The sequence below is a fragment of the Salmo trutta genome, chromosome 8 (assembly GCF_901001165.1).
Source record: "Salmo trutta chromosome 8, fSalTru1.1, whole genome shotgun sequence".
Taxonomy (NCBI): Eukaryota; Metazoa; Chordata; class Actinopteri; order Salmoniformes; family Salmonidae; genus Salmo; species Salmo trutta.
Genome location: NC_042964.1, coordinates 50,012,811 through 50,024,407, shown reverse-complemented (window position 1 = coordinate 50,024,407; position 11,597 = coordinate 50,012,811). Strand labels below are relative to the sequence as shown.

Below are 11,597 nucleotides of genomic sequence, written 5' to 3'. Positions count from 1 at the left end.
GGCCTAACAGTTTGTGGGCAGTTTATGTTGTGCAGTGGCTTTGCTGGCATGTATCTAAAAAAAAATTGGTTGAGTTTGCCCCACCAAGATTTAGATGCTAAAATCACCACTGGCAGAGCAACCTAAAATCCCTCTGTTCAATATGATAAAAAAAACAATAACACAGAAATTACAATAGTTTCAAAATGAATGCTTTATTTTTGCAGGAAATGATTATATAATGAGATAATAAACAATGACAAGGATTCCATCCAATCCTATTGATGACCTCTGAAGCACAGCAAAACCCATGTGGATTGTGAGAAACATGACCGTGCCCTAGTTTACACTACACTTAAATAGCCTCTATGGCAAAGATCTATTGATCTGTTAATCAAGGAGTGCTCAAGAAAATATAAAATCTTCATTGATATTTTTTTTAAATGTCAATAAGATCATTGAAGAACTGAAAATAATAGGTAGAGCAATAGGTTTTAAAATGCAGGATTTTTATGAACTAATGAACTAAAGGCTTTTCCAGAAAGAGAGATCAATGAGTTAGCAAGTGAACTTTAGACAGAACCCAAATGGCCAACAGATGCAGAGGAGAGGCTAAGGTGTGCACACCATGGTGACGGCAGACTTGGAGACGACACAAAGACGGCCCAGGTCGTAGGTCACATGGCCCATGAGCATGCGCATTGGGATATTGCTCCATCCGGTGCCCTCTGGTTTATTGGCTGTGCTGCCGTCTCTGTGTTGAAGAAAGGGTTGGGGTTCATGTTTTAAAGTTTATCAATTTTTTTAAGTACATCCATCTCTTCCATCCAAGATGGCATAGCAGTCAGACGTCCTTTGTCCTCGTCTTGTCGTGTCCCGTGTATATATATATTTACATATTTTCTTTGCATATCTTTTTATATATATTTTTTCTAAAAACTCAACTTCAAAACACTCTCCTGCAACCCACCTCACCAATTGTTTAAAAAAAAAGTATTATTCACCTCAAATCTGAAATCCACAACAGAAGCTAGCCAGAAGTCAGCCAGAAGTTAGCCAGTTCACTGGCTAACGTTAGTATTCAACTAACCACAGTTGGCGGTCATCAGCTATCCTTTAGCTCGAAAAGCTATCGGCAGTTTTTGTACAACGCGACTCAGACCAGAGCATACCGGACCTATTTTCTCTCCATATCCCCGGATTTCTACCGCAAGCTCTGGACATTTACACCTGGATCTTGCAGCTAGCTAGCTGCTATCCGAGTGACTATTGGCTAACGTCGGTCCCGGAGCAAACATCAATTATTCCGGAGCTAGCCAGCTGAAGAGTTCCATCAGCCACTCCTGGGCTACAATCACCTATCTGGATCCATTTTACTGCCGATGCGGAGCCCCACCAGGCCTTCACGACTGGACTACCGACGTTATCTGCCCGAGGGAGTTATCCAACTGGCCCCTCCGTCGTGACGTAACCTGAACGCCCATCTGCGGCCCGCTAATCGTTAGCTGTCTTATCGGCTGCTATCTGAATAGGTCTATCGGACAATTTTCTTGGGCCACTATAACTATAACTATTTCGCCAATTGGATTGGTCCCCTCTACCACACGGAACCCCACTAATCTACCGATGGAAACGCACGAGGTGGCTAAAAACAGACCATCTTCTGCCAGCTTGCTACCCATGGCTGTCTGAATCGCCGTGACCCCAACCAACCTCACTACTCACTGGACCCTTATGATCACTCGGCTAACCATGCCTCTCCTTAATGTCAATATGCCTTGTCCATTGCTGTTCTGGTTAGTGTTTATTGGCTTATTTCACTGTAGAACCTCTAGCCCTGCTCATTATACCTTATCCAACCTTTCAGTTCCTTTCATCATCACTCAATGCCTAGGTTTACCTCCACTGTATTCACATCCTACCATACCTTTGTCTATACATTATACCTTGAAGCTATTTTATCGCCCCCAGAAACCTGCTCCTTTTACTCTCTGTTCCGGACGTCCTAGACGACCAATTCTCATAGCTTTTAGTCGTACCCTTACCCTACTCCTCCTCTGTTCCTCTGGCAATGTAGAGGTGAATCCAGGCCCTGCAGTGCCTAGCTTCACACCTATTCCCCAGGCGCTGTCTTTTGATTACTTCTGTAACCGTAATAGCCTTGGTTTCATGCATGTTAACATTAGAAGCCTCCTCCCTAAGTTTTTTATTCACTGCTTTAGCATACTCTGCCAACCCGGATGTCCTAGCCGTGTCTGAATCCTGGCTTAGGAAGACCACCAAAAACTCTGAAATCTCCATCCCTATCTACAACATTTTCAGACAAGATAGAACGGCCAAAGGGGGCGGTGTTGCAATCTACTGCAGAGAGAGCCTGCAGAGTTCTGTCCTACTATCCAGGTCTGTACCCAAACAATTTGAATTTCTACTTTAAAAAATCCACCTCTCTAAAAACAAGTCTCTCACAGTTGTCGCCTACTATAGCCCACCCTCTGCCCCTAGCTGTGCTCTGGACACCATATGTGAACTGATTGCCCCCCGTCTATCTTCAGAGCTCGTGCTGCTAGGTGACCTAAACTGGGACATGCTTAACACCCCAGCCATCCTACAATCTAAGCTTGATGCACTCAATCTCACACAAATTATTAATGAACCTACCAGGTACCACCCCAAAGCCATAAACACGGGCACCCTCATAGATATCATCCTAACTAACTTGCCCTCTAAATACACCTCTGCTGTTTTCAACCAAGATCTCAGTGATCACTGCCTCATTGCCTGCATCCGTAATGGGTCAGCGGTCAAACGACCTCCACTCATCACTGTCAAACGCTCCCTGAAACACTTCAGTGAGCAGGCCTTTCTAATCGACCTGGCCCGGGTATCCTGGAAGGATATTGACCTCATCCCGTCAGTAGAGGATGCCTGGTTATATTTTTTAAATGCCTTCCTCACCATCTTAAATAAGCATGCCCCATTCAAGAAATTTAGAACCAGGAACAGATATAGCCCTTGGTTCTCTCCAGACCTGACTGTCCTTAACCAACACAAAAACATCCTGTGGCGTTCTGCATTAGCATCGAACAGCCCCCGTGATATGTAACTTTTCAGGGAAGTTAGAAACCAATATACACAGGCAGTTAGAAAAGCCAAGGCTAGCATTTTCAGGCAGAAATTTGCTTCCTGCAACACAAACTCAAAGTTCTGTGACACTGTAAAGTCCATGGAGAATAAGAGCACCTCCTCCCAGCTGCCCACTGCAATGAGGATAGGAAACTCTGTCACCACCGATAAATCCACCATAATTGAGAATTTCAATAAGCATTTTTCTACGGCTGGCCATGCTTTCCACCTGGCTACCCCTACCCCGGTCAACAGCACTGCACCCCCCACAGCAACTCGCCCAAGCCTTCCCCATTTCTCCTTCTCCCAAATCCAGTTAGCTGATGTTCTGAAAGAGCTGCAAATTCTGGACCCCTACAAATCAGCCGGGATAGACAATCTGGACTCTTTCTTTCTAAAATGATCTACCGAAATTGTTGCAACCCCTATTACTAGCCTGTTCAACATCTCTTTCGTGTCGTCTGAGATTCCCAAAGATTGGAAATCAGCTGCGGTCATCGCCCCCTTCAAAGGGGGGGACACTCTTGACCCAAACTGCTACAGACCTATATCCATCCTACCCTGCCTTTCTAAGGTCTTCGAACGCCAAGTCAACAAACAGATTACAGACCATTTCGAATCCCACCGCACCTTCTCCGCTATGTAATCTGGTTTCAGAGCTAGTCATGGGTGCACCTCAGCCACGTTCAAGGTCCTAAACGATATCTTAACCGCCATCGATAAGAAACAATACTGTGCAGCCGTATTCATTGACCTGGCCAAGGCTTTCGACTCTGTCAATCACCACATCCTCATCGGCAGACTCAATAGTCTTGGTTTCTCAAATGATTGCCTCGCCTGGTTCACCAACTACTTCTCTGATAGAGTTCAGTGTGTCAAATCGGAGGGCCTGTTGTCCGGACCTCTGGCAGTCTCTATGGGGGTACCACAGGGTTAAATTCTCGGGCCGACTCTCTTCTCTGTATACATCAATGATGTCGCTCTTGCTGCTGGTGAGTCTCTGATCCACCTCTACGCAGACGACACCATTCTGTATACTTCTGGCCCTTCTTTGGACACTGTGTTAACTTACCTACAGACGAGCTTCAATGCCATACAACTCTCCTTCCGTGGCCTCCAACTGCTCTTAAATACAAGCAAAACTAAATGCATGCTCTTCACCCAATCGCTGCCTGCACCTGCCAGCCCGACCAGCATCACTACTCTGGACGGTTCTGACTTAGAATATGTGGACAACTACAAATACCTAGGTGTCTGGTTGGACTGTAAACTCTCCTTACAGACTCACATCAAACATCTACAATCCAAAGTTAAATCTAGAATTGGTTTCCTATTTCGCAACAAAGCATCTTTCACTCATGCTGCCAAACATACCCTCGTAAAACTGACCATCCTACCGATCCTCGACTTCGGCGATGTCATTTACAAAATAGCCTCCAATACCCTACTCAATAAATTGGATGCAGTCTATCACAGTGCCATCCATTTTGTCACCAAAGCCCCATATGCTACCCACCACTGCGACCTGTACGCTCTCGTTGGCTGGCCCTCGCTTCACACTCGTCGCCAAATCCACTGGCTCCAGGTCATCTACAAGGCCCTGCTAGATAAAGTCCCCCCTTATCTCAGCTCGCTAGTCACCATAGCAGCACCCACCTGTAGCACGCGCTCCAGCAGGTATATCTCACTGGTCACCCCCAAAGCAAATTCCTCCTTCAGCCGGCTCTCCTTCCAGTTCTCTGCTGCCAATGACTGGAACGAACTACAAAAATCTCTGAAACTGGAAACACTTATCTCCCTCACTAGCTTTAAGCACCAGCTGTCAGAGCAGCTCACAGATTACTGCACCTGTACATAGCCCATCTATAATTTAGCCCAAACAACTACCTCTTCCCCTACTGTATTTATTAATTTATTTTGCTCCTTTGCACCCCATTATTCCTATTACTACTTTGCACTTTCTTCCACTACAAATCTACCATTCCAGTGTTTTACTTGTTATATTGTATTTCCTTTGCCACCATGGCCTTTTTTTGCCTTTACCTCCCTTATCTCACCTCATTTGCTCACATTGTATATAGACTTATTTTTCTACTGTATTATTGACTGTTTGGTTGTTTTACTCCATGTGTAACTTTGTGTTGTTGTATGTGTCAGACTGCTTTGCTTTATCTTGGCCAGGTCGCAATTGTAAATGAGAACTTGTTCTCAACTTGCCTTCCTGGTTAAATAAAGGTGAAATAAAAAATACAAAAATTGGGGGGGACTTTAATAATTGAATATAGCCATAGATTTTTGAAGAATATAACTTCTGCCTCTTGAGCTTTATTCAACCACATCAGAAGCCAAAATGTAAGCTTTTACTCAATTGTTTGTAAACAATGTTATTGTAAACAAACAATGTATAGCTTTAAAAAAACATGTTACATTTTTTTTATTTTTTTTAATTGTTGAGTCTTTGCATCCGTAGCTCCATGTATGAATGTGAGAGTGGTTACATTTCTCTAACTACATTCCTCAGCTGTTTACCAGAACAAGTGGTGGGGTGTCTGGGAAGTTGTTGTTTTTTATCACAAACTGTAGCTTTACAGGACATCCAACTTTGACATATTTTATCATACACTGTCTACACATTTCTTTATAAGTCCTATAAGTATAGATCTGATTATATTTAACAGATTATATTTATGTATCTACAGTATTTTAGTTTTTGTGTAAAGAGCTTCACATAGCATGTACTGTAAGGATAAGAGTTATAATTAAAGGTATACCATTCTAAGTTATTATTACAAGTCATGTTCAAGTTAATACTGTTGGGGGGGGGTGGACCATACACATAGTTCAGTAGCAACCTTACCTGGTATAAACACTACCCGCAGAGTTGACCCCAAAGACACTACTATCAGTTGCCACCTCAATCATGGAAAGCTTGCCTTCAATGTGACTCCACCCCTTGTTTTGGCAGTCTTGATTCAGCTGGAAACAAAACAGATTCAATCAGTGTTTTAGGACAACTTCAACAGTTATAATATGAGTCAATTCGACTCCACCCCTTGTTTTGACAGGTGTCTCTGTTCACATACTGAAAACAAACATTCAGTCAATCAGTGTTTTAGGACAATTTCACCAGTTATAATATGAAACAGTTTTAAAATAACTGAGACTCTCCATCCTCTACTACTTTACTCCAGCTCTCACACTCTTTCCCAGATCTTACACTCATTAAGAAGATATCATCATTCTTGTTGACTGCCCAGCACCCAAACGGTCCGCAGCTGTAGTACTTCACACTTCCTGGCAATCCTGTCCATGGAATGGGTGAGTCTGGACCCTTGTAACCAACTGTGGCACTACTTGTCAGACAGTATGGAGTATCGTCCATGTTAACCCCGACAACAAACTGGTCACCTCCAGCATCCAACTGGTTCAGAAGGCCTGAAGACCACAAAGACAGACAGACGGACGGACAAGCAAACAAGGAGCACATATCTGTGAGTACTGCCAAATTACCTACAAGTTACAATTTAAAACATCAATAATTTTTTCAACAGCCTGATGGTATCAGGAAAGCTAAGAAGCAGGTGTCCTCTGGATAAATATTGAGTAATGCTCTCCACTTACCTGCAGCTTGCACCCAGTTACCGGCCACATACTTTTAGATTGCATAGTCCTCGTTGACACCCCAGATCCCTGCTGGTCCTACAGTGATATGCTTCAGGGAACCAGGCAGGTGGATCCATTTATCACCTACCAGGTAGTAGGGGATTTGACTTGTGTCCGTAGCAACCACTTGCCCCAGTCCTGCATCGATCTGCATCAGATTGTTGATGTCCACTACCTCCTGACAGTCCCATGCTATGAAGACAAAGATGTGAGTACACAGACAACAAGGAGGATGAAATTATGGAGCGAACTTGAAGATCAAGTCCAAGTTGATCAAGCATGTGGCTCAGTTGGTAGAGCCTGGTGTTTGCAACGCCAGCTTAGTGTTTGCAACGCCAGGGTTTTGGGTTCGATTCCCACGGGGGGCCAGTCCGATTATTTTTATTTTTTTTAAATGCATGAAATGAAATGTATGAATTCACTACTGTAAGTCACTCTGGATAAGAGCGTCTGCTAAATGACTAAAATGTAAATGTAAATGATGGTAACTTACCATGACTGATGGTCAGGAGACAGAGGACCAATAGGACGGCTGCAGTGACTCTCATGATGTCTCTGTAGATCTACAGTATACGTTTGGTTTTACACCAGACTTCAATTGTCCCCTTGCAAGACTTTGCGCTTTTATAGCCCTGCACATACCTTTCACCAATGATGGCTTCCTGTTCTACCTGTTTAATGAAGACTTGATGGTGTCCGGTGTTCGGGAGAGAGAAGGGTTGTGTTAAAGTCACCTGATGACAAAGATCATTCATGTGTTCTTCTCATGTTTGCTGTGTTTACATTGTAATATGCATTTGCCATGTTTATATTTTGAAATGCATTGCCTGTAGAAAGTCTACACCCACCTTGGATTTCTTCACATTTTGTCTTACCAAGCAGGATTAAAATTGATTAATTGTAATTTTTGTCAACAATCTACACAAAATACTCTGTAGTGTCAAATTGGAAGAAAAATTACGTACTTTTTTTTATGAATGGAAAATATATCACTAATTTACCTCCCTTAGATAAGTATTCACTTACGTAGAAACACCTTTGGCAGCGATTACAGTGGTGAGTCTTCTTGGGTAAGTCTCATAACAGCTTTGCACACCTACAGTTGAAGTGTTAAATTTACATACACTTACGTTGGAGTCATTAAAACAATTTTTTCAACCACTGCACAAATTTTTTGTTAACAAACTATAGTTTTCGCAAGTCGGTTAGGACATCTACTTTGTACATGACACAAGTAATTTATCCAACAATTGAAAAGTAAATAAAAACAATATGGGGATGAGGTAGGTAGATTGGGTGGGCTATTTTCAGATGGACTATATACTGTACAGCTGCAGCGATCGGTTAGCTGCTCAGATAGCTGATGTTTAAAGTTGGTGAGGGAGATATGTCTCCAGCTTCAGCGATTTTTGCAATTCGTTCCAGTCACTGGCAGCAGAGAACTGGAAGGAAAGGCGGCCAAAGTAGGTGTTGGCTTTGGGGATGACCAGTGAGATATACCTGCTGGAGCGCGTGCTATGGGTGGGTGTTGTTGTCGTGACCAGCGAGCTGAGATAAGGCAGAGCTTTACCTAGCACGTATTTATAGATGACCTGGAGCCAGTGGGTCTGGCAACGAATATGTAGCGAGGGCCAGCCGACTAGAGCATACAGGTCGCAGTGGTGGGTGGTATAAGGGGCTTTGGTAACAAAACTGATGGCACTGTGATAGACTGCATCCAGTTTGCTGAGTAGACAATTGGAAGCTATTTTGTAGATGACATCAACGAAGTCGAGGATCGGTAGGATAGTCAGTTTAACTAGGGTAAGTTTGGCGGCATGAGTGAAGGATGCTTCGTTACGAAATAGAAAGCCGATTCTAGATTTGATTTTGGATTGGAGATGTTTAATATGAGTGTGGAAGGAGAGTTTACAGTCTAACCAGACACCTAGGTATTTGCAGTTGTCCACATATTCTAGGTCAGAACCGTCCAGGGTAGTGATGCTAGTCGGGCGGGCGGGTGCCGGCAGTGAACGGTTGAAAAGCATGCATTTGGTTTTACTAGCGTTTAAGAGCAGTTGGAGGCTACGGACGGAGTGTTGTATGGCATTGAAGCTCGTTTGGAGGTTAGTTAACACAGTGTCCAAAGAAGGGCCAGATGTATACAGGATGGTGTCGTCTGCGTAGAGGTGGACCAGGGAATCATCCGCAGCAATAGCGACATCATTGATGTATACAGAGAAAAGAGTTGGCCTGAAAATTGAACCCTGTGGTACCCCCATAGAGACTGCCAGAGGTCTGGGTAACAGGTCCTCCGATTTGACACACTGAACTCTGTCTGCAAAGTAGTTGGTGAACCAGGCGAGGCAGTCATTTGAGAAACCAAGGCTATTGAGTCTGCCGATAAGAATACAGTGATTGACAGAGTCGAAAGCCTTGGCCAGGTCGATGAATACGGCTGCACAGTACTGTCTTTTATCGATGGCGGTTATGATATCGTTTAGTACCTTGAGTGTGGCTGATGTGCAGCCATGACCAGCTCGGAAACAGGATTGCACAGCGGAGAAGGTGCGGTGGGATTCGAAATGGTCAGTGATCTGTTTATTAACTTGGCTTTTGAAGACCTTAGAAAGGCAGGGCAGGATGGATATAGGTCTATAACAGTTTGGGTCTAGAGTGTCACCCCCTTTGAAGAGGGGGATGACCGCGGCAGCTTTCCAATCTTTAGGGATCTCGGACGACACGAAAGAGAGGTTGAACAGACTGGTAATAGGGGTTGCAACAATGGCGGCGGATAGTTTTAGAAAGAGAGGGTCTAGATTGTCTAGCCCAGCTGATTTGTTCGGGTCCAGGTTTTGCAGCTCTTTCAGAACATCTGCTATCTGGATTTGGGTGAAGGAGAAGTAGGATTTAGTAGTATCATGGATTTATTGGTGGTGACCGTGTTACCTAGCCTCAGTGCAGTGGGCAGCTGGGAGGAGGTGCTGTTGTTCTCCATGGACTTTACAGTGTCCCAAAACTTTTGGGAATTAGAGCTACAGGATGCAAATTTCTGTTTGAAAAAGCTAGCCTTTGCTTTCCTGACTGACTGCGTGTATTGGTTTCTGACTTCCCTGAACAGTTGCATATCGCGTGGACTTATTCGATGCTATACAAAAACATCCTGCCACAGGATGTTTTTGTACTGGTCGAGGGTAGTCAGGTCTGGAGTGAACCAAGGGCTATATCTGTTCTTAGTTCTACATTTTTTGAAAGGGGCATGCTTATTTAAGATGGTGAGGAAATTACTTTTAAAAATGACCAGGCATCCTCGACTGACGGGATGAGGTCAATATCCTTCCAGGATACCTGGGCCAGGTCGATTAGAAAGGCCTGCTCGCAGAAGTTTACATACGCTAAGTTGACTGTGCCTTTAAACAGTTTGGACAAATTCCAGAAAATGATGTCATGGCTTTAGAAGCTTCTGATAGGCTAATTGACCTCATTTGAGTCAACTGGAGGTGTACCTGTGGATGTATTTCAAGGCCTACCTTCAAACGCAGTGCCTCTTTGCTTGACATCATGGGAAAGTGAAAAGAAATCAGCCAAGACCTCAGAAAAAATTTGTATACCTCCACAAGTCTTGTTCATCCTTGGGAGACATTTCCAAACGCCTGAAGGTACCACGTTCATCTGTACAAACAATAGTACGCAAGTATAAACACCATGGGACCACGCAGCGTCTTACCACTCAGGAAGGAGGCCCGTTCTGTCTCCTAGAGATGAACGTACTTTGGTGCAAAAAGTGCAAATCAATCCCAGAACAATAGCAAAGGACCTTGTGAAGATGCTGGAGGAAACAGGTACAAAAGTATCTATATCCACAGTCAAACAAGTCCTATATCGACATAACCTGAAAGGCCGCTCAGCAAGGAAGAAGCCACTGCTCCAAAACCGCCGTAAAAAAGCCAGACTACGGTTTGCAACTGCACATGGGGACAAAGATTGTACTTTTTGGAGAAATGTCTTCTGGTCTGATGAAACAAAAATAGAACTGTTTGGCCATAATGACCATCATTATGTTTGGAGGAAAAACGGGGAGGCTTGCAAGCTGAAGAACACAATCCCAACCGTGAAGCACGGGGGTGGCAGCATCATGTTGTGGGGGTGGTTTTCTGCAGGAGGGACTGGTGCACTTCACAAAATAGATGGCATCATGAGGGAGGAAAATTATGTGGATATATTGACGCAACATCTCAAGACATCAGTCAGGCAGTTAAAGCTCGGTGGCAAATGGGTCTTCCAAATGGACAATGACCCCAAGCATACTTCCAAGGTTGTGGCAAAATGACTTAAGGACAACAAAGTCAAGGTATTGGAGTGGCCATCTCAATGCCCTGACCTCTATCCCAATAGAAGATTTGTTGGCAGAACTGAAAAAGCGTGTGCGAGCAAGGAGGCCTACAAACCTGACTCAGTTACACCAGCTCTGTCAGGAGGAATGGGCCAAAATTCACCCAACTTATTGTGGGGAGCTTGTGGAAGGCTTCCCGAAAGGTTTGACCCAAGGTAAACAATTTAAAGGCAATGCTACCAGATACTAATTGAGTGTATGTAAACTTCTGACCCACTGGGAATGTGATGAAAGAAATTAAAGCTGAAATAAATCATTCTCTCTACTATTATTCTGACATTTCACATTCTTAAAATAAAGTGGTGATCCTAACTGACCTAAGACAGGGAATTGTTACTCGGAATAAATGTCAGAAATTTCATTTCTCTTTAACAAATGATCCATGCGGACATCTCTTCAAATTTGTGAATTCAGCCACACCTGTTGCTGACAGGTGTATAAAATCGAGCAAACAGCCATG

At 43.8% G+C, this 11,597-nt stretch overlaps 1 pseudogene; it reads right to left on the bottom strand.

Moving 5' to 3' along the window:
- Positions 1-591: 591 nt before the first annotated feature.
- LOC115197997 (fish-egg lectin-like) lies at positions 592-7,344 on the bottom strand (annotated as a pseudogene).
- Positions 7,345-11,597: the final 4,253 nt, after the last annotated feature.